Raw genomic sequence first — 6,000 nt, 5'->3', positions numbered from 1 at the left:
CCTGTGGCTGTTCACAGAGGGAAAGAAGGCTAAGAATCAAAGCATTTTTTTCTATTCAAATCAAACAATGGACACTTCAACAAGAGGTTCAAAGTATGGATGAGAAAATACAATGCATTGCCACCTGGGTTCCTGTAAGTTTCTAACAACAGTTATATGCGATACCCTGCATTGTAGACCAAACCATCCTCTGCTGGCATTGTTAGACCACCAAAACAGCAAGAGAGAGAACAGGATGGGTTAGTAGATTGTCAGCATTAAGAAACAGGCAAAACAAAACCTGGAAATTACAGTTAATACATGGATCTGCGTGTGGCCAATGGAAATCAAAACACCCACTGAAGTCACAGGCCCCCAGACCCAATGAACCAGAATCTTTGCAAAGCATTTTAGCTTAACTGTAATACTAACAGAATTGCCCCGGCCACTTTAACCCATAGAATATACTGTTTCATCCCACAATTTAAAGCACAGCAGACATTATCTTAAATGTGCAGTTGAACAGAATTTTGGGTTTATTTTGTGCCTTTCTCAATCCACATTTCTCTAATGCTTTAGAAATTAAGGAAATGGACACCAGTGGTACATCCAGTAATACATGTTCAGTTGTTGGAGATGGAAAAATCTTGTTAGAAAAGGTTGCAGGATAGACTTGTATCCTCTGAAATTATGATTATTTTTATTAATAAAATCTAGTACTTACACAGCATTTTTCATTTTCAAAGCACTGTACAAACATTAATTAATCTGCACAATCTGCTGCAGAGGTAGGCAAATGCTATCATCTCTAGCAAAACTGAGGCAGGGGCAAAGTTAATTGACTCACTGAAATCCAGAGTGGAGTCGGTGTCAGAATAAAGGTGATTCAGTTTTATACTCCAAACTAGTGGAACACACGATTTTCCCTCCCAAAAGTGGGCTTTGTCTCTCGGGGGAAGAGACAGAAATGTAGTATGTTTGGAAAAAAGATACTGTTTTACACCATTGGCTTGAACTGATAGCAGCACCTCAGCTGCTTGAAAGAAACGCCTCCTACAGCTCTAATGAGATATTTCAGCCCTAATTGGCAGGGCACGTATAGAATTTGTGCTGGTTTTAAGGCATGGGCAGATTTCTACTGGAGGTGTGTCTGAGGCCACACAACTTGTTGAACCCACATCTTCAGGACTAAAAAGACTACTGCAGGGCATGTCTACATGTACCATTAGTGCTCATGAATAAACTCTGGAGCAATTGCTCCTGGGTGTCACATCTGCATGTGTGCCTGGAAGTGCAACACATTGAGCCAAGTCAAAGCAACCCTGGCTTGCAGGATCCTGGGGACAGCCTGCCAGCCCAGGGCTGCTCTCCCCAGATTCAATGTGCTGTGGAGGGGCTGGCTGGGGCATGGGGGTGCTTCAGTGTGGGGCTAACCTTGTGCCCCAGCCAGCTGGCTCAGTACCTACACGTGCGCTGCGGCAGAGCTGTTTTACTCCAGCCTAATAGGGGCTCACATGTAGATATGCAAATGTTTACTTTGCAGCTAATTAGTCAACTGATCAGTAAATGTCTTGTGTAGACATGCCCACAGTGTATTTTATTTAGTCTGCTTAGCTAGTTTAATTGGCATTTCTCTTTCAATATATTGGTCTTTGAAAGGTATATTAGTAGGATCATATACTCAAATGTCGATTCTAACATGGCCGGCAGAAACTCTCCAGATAATATCTATAAACTCTGTAGATCACAGTTACAAGGGGGTCTCTACTTACTTTCTCAACTGTGCTCAAGACTTCCATGCACACAAAACTCAGACAGAAGAGCATGTATATACAAATATATATAGGGCTATGGTTTAGAGAAGAATCAGATTTTTTTACTGATTTAACTGTTCATAGTAATTTGAGACAGGACTCAGGTGACAAGTTCCACTGGAAGAAGCTTGCACACTGATGGTGGCTGATTAGCTGTATTTTTCCCGCTCCCCACCCAGTGTGTGCTATTCTTTTAGTTCTAGTGAAACATATGAGAGAGAGGACAGGCTAGGTTGTGCTGTGGCTTTATTTGGCTATGCTTCCTGGAGTTGTCCAAATCACACCACTTTGTTTTGCTAAATGTTTCCTTAGGCGTATACTGGGGAAAAAAACTATTTACATCACAATTAATACATGGCCTAGTGTATCATAAAGTGGAAGCCAGGAGTCTAAACTAAATGTTCCCCAGAAATTCTGTGGTACCACAATGGGTACCAGAAAGGATAGTAGCTGTGACGTGTGATGTAGATGCTGATAAATGATGGTGATAATGCAGAACAGAATGGCTAATGGGCTCTCTGCACCACCAGATGTCTTTCATGAAAAGAATGCAACAATGTCCCCATTTGCACCTTATTTTTTGTCCAGCGATTGTCTTACTCCTTACCACATTTTAGTTCTATTTACTGACCATAGACATGCAATCTAGATTGATATAAACATGTCCCAATACTTCTCAATGACAAAAAAATTCCTTCGAAGTCAGCAACTACCAACTAATATTTTTTTCATTTTTATTGGGTTTTAAATCATTATGAAAAAACACTATTACTTATATTCTTACTAGAAGAGCAGAATACTTCTGAAAGGTAGTGAGGTCTTTTCAAGAGCTTATTTTACTGAACCAAAGAGAGGAGGAGGTATATATGGGATGTAGGGGGATAGTACAATGGAAACATTGTACTATTTCACTATAGAGGCTGAAGGTAGCAGAGCCAATCAGTGAAACTGTAAAGGTGTGAAGGCACAAAGATGGATTGATTAAAAGGGCCATGGGGAAATTGATAGAACAAATCAATGGTAACATTGGAATTAGGCCTGGGCTAAACCAAATAGTCTAAGAATCCATGGTAATTTAGGGTTGGAGATTAAATGTTGCTAGGATTAGAACCCAGCTCGTCCAGCTTGTCAGCAGTCTGAGATGTGTTGACTGATGCGATGGGTTATGTTGTAAAACCGGGTGAGGTCCCTTGAGGGATGATCAGGTATAATGTAAGCACCCCTCCACTCCAGCAAGATCTGACAGCTGAATTCCGATTGATCAGGAGTCAGGGCAGATGAGCATCAGCATCAGGAGAGATCCCTCGTATTGCAAGAAGGCTTTGGGGATCTGTGAAGACAGAGTTGAGTATATTATCTCTGGGAGCAGGAGAAAGAAGGAAGAAAAAGTAAAAGATGAGAGAAGGGGGCCATTGGGGGCTTAGCAAGGTGAGAGAGAGCATCTGGCAGAGAGGCAAAAGAACTAAGAGACAAAGGCACATAGAGACAGTGGAGAGATAAGAGGCAGTGGCCATGTCGGTCTCAGAGGCAGGTGCTTGGAAGAGCAGATGGGACTAAAGAATGTAGATCAGAGTAGTCAGGGAATGAGCTAAGAGAAAGGCCTGGAGCAGCCTGGAGGGAGGTGAGAGAGAGGACTGGAGCAGCTAGCAAAGCTCAAAACAGGGCTCAGGCTAGGACAGCAGTGGCTCACATTTCTGAGAACTGATCAGTTCCTGGTTTTTGGCCCATACAATAGCTGCCATCATATTAATCACTTTAGTAATAAAAGTAAAACAGAAACTGGTTTAATAGCAAATGCTGTGTGATTTTCTCTTATATAGACAGAGTACAAGTTTCTAATTTTATTCCCCTATCCTTTACACATCTAGTGCCAACTCCTGCAATGGGCTTATTTACCAGTATGAGGCATATACTGTTTGCTATACATATTTCTGATTCCCTGTTACCATAGACTCTGGGCACCACATAAATCAGCTGTGACCTGGGCTGGCTGATCCAAGGGAGAAATTCCTCTCTGCATAAAAGAAGCTGCAGTAAGAGGGAGAAGAAGTGTGACTGATTAGTTCCTTTGATTGAGAAAGTGCAATTTACTTGGCTGGGATAAAAGGGATGCCTACTCTCCTTCCCCAGACTGCCCTCCAGAGAACAGACTGCCCCATCTGCATGGCTGAGGTCTCCAGGCCACACAGCTCTTTCATTATTTCTACAACTAGAGAATAACATCCCAGAATTGCTGCAAAGTGAGGCAACGTTTTGTCCTGTGGGCCCTATAGCTCTTATAAATGCTTAGCTCAGATCCGCCTACTGTGAGGCTTTTAATACTTTCTTCTTTCCCATTTGGTAATGGTCATTGTTTAGGACAGGATGGAACAATATAGTGGATGTGTCTACACAGGCATTTACTGTGTCTTAAGTTTACTCTGGTGTAAATTACTCTGGACTAAGTGCTTTTGGGCAGGCATCTACACAAGAAGGGATTAAGGGTTGCCAGAATTTGGAACACACTCCCAGCAGAGGTGGTATTGTCACCATCCTTGGAGGTGCCCAAGAGGAGGCTGGACGGACACCTTGTTGAGCTTGTCTGAGCCCAGTAACTTCCTGCCCATGGCAGGGGATCAGACTTGATGATCTTACAGGTCCCTTCCAGTGTTCCCTCTAAGCTGCATGCATGCACGGCCATGCACAAGTAAAAGTCTTGCTGTGCACAAACTTTTTAAGGCCGCGCATCCGCCAGGATAGGAGCTGGGCTGTGGTGTGGGATACTTACCGAAGGTAAGCTCCTCCCTGAGGTGAGGCGGAGGTGGGGGCGGGGACAGGGGATGGGGGCTAGGGGATGGGGCCTGGCACAGGCTCTGCTGGCTCCAGGGAACTGCTCCACTCCCCTGCATGGCCTCGGGGAGTGAGGAGGCACATGGCATCAGGGATGGGGAGTGGAGCAGTTCCCCAGAGCCAGCAGAGCCCATGCCAGCCACCAACCCCAGCCTCCATCCCTGCCTTGCCTCACCTCGGAGAGGAGCTGCTGCCTGCCCCGCGTGAGGCTCTGCTGGCTCTGGGGAACTGCTCTGTGGGCTCTGTGGACTCCAGGGAATTGCTGCACTCCCCAGCCCTGATGCCATGTGCCTCCTTACTCCCTGGGGCAATGTGGGGGAATGGAGCAGTTCCCTGGAGGTGGTGGAGCTCGTGCCAGCCCCCAGCCCCAGGCCCCCAGCCCCTAGGCCCCAACTCCCAGCCCCCAGCTCCCAGCCCCAGCCCTGCCTTGCCTCACCTTGGGGAAGAGCTGCTGCCTGCCCCACGTGAGGAGTGAGGAGCTTACCTTTGGTAAGTGTCCCACACCGGCCCTGGTGCCTCCCTTTCAGTTCTATCAATTGATGGCTAGGCCACAGCACTCCACTGTGCTGCTCTGGGCAGCAGTCAGGATGGAGAAGGGTGGTGGCCGAACCCTGCCTGCTCCCACCTGGACACTTTCTTTGGGACGCTTACTGGCAGACTGCATTGTGCCGAAAGGGGGAGGTGGGACAGAAGCAGAGCCCTCATGGACCAAAGCAGTGCACTCATGGACTGGTACTCCTTAGAGGGAACATTGGTCCCTTCTGGTTTTACAATTCTATGATTCCATGATTAGGGAGCAGATTTGCTGCTCTTTGCACTATTTCCTGCAGTCCAGCACTGGGCCTCTGCTGCCACCAGTGAGAGCTCTAGGACATGCTAGCCCAGGGGCTGGCAGAGAGCACCAGGTCAGGAGACAGCTGTCTCCTGGCCCCAGGGGGATGCCTACAGCTGGTGCAGGGAAAATGTCCCCCTGGCCCAGCAGTAGGGAGCTTCTGATCCTGTTTCCCTGATCAGGGGCAGGAGACTTGGAAAGAGCTGCAGGGAAGGGGTGGGTCCCAGCCCCCTGCCCTGATCCCACCCCTGCAGGTCTTTCCAAGCCCTGTGCTTCAATTACCCAGTTGGGGCACAGGGCTAGGTTGGGTCCCAGACCATAACCATGGGAGGTGGGGCAGGCTGGGGGGCTTGTTCCCTGCCCAGCTTCATGGGTGTGAAGCTGGGGATGGGGAGGCAACAGGCTGGGGAGTTTGTTCCCTGCCCAGCTCTGTGAGTACAGAGCTGAGCTGAGCAGGAAACAAAACTCTGAGCCTGTTCGCCCCTCGGCTCTGTACTTGTGGAGCTGGGCGGGGAACAGGTTCTTCTGCCCCTGCCAGCAGAGAGC

General features: G+C 47.4%; 1 long non-coding RNA gene across 1 annotated transcript in view; it reads right to left on the bottom strand.

Annotated features, from left to right (window-relative positions):
- Nucleotides 1–595: 595 nt before the first annotated feature.
- The window catches only part of LOC109286499 (uncharacterized), a 41,345-nt gene continuing 35,940 nt past the window's right edge, over nucleotides 596–6,000 (bottom strand). Inside the window, exon 3 of the long non-coding RNA XR_002094567.2 lies at nucleotides 596–3,123. This is a non-coding gene — a long non-coding RNA (uncharacterized LOC109286499). The remainder of the gene's footprint in view (nucleotides 3,124–6,000) is intronic.

This window comes from Alligator mississippiensis, chromosome 1, assembly GCF_030867095.1.
Source record: "Alligator mississippiensis isolate rAllMis1 chromosome 1, rAllMis1, whole genome shotgun sequence".
NCBI lineage: Eukaryota > Metazoa > Chordata > Crocodylia > Alligatoridae > Alligator > Alligator mississippiensis.
Note: the sequence above shows the minus strand (reverse complement) of the source record. Positions and strands in the feature narration are given on the sequence as shown.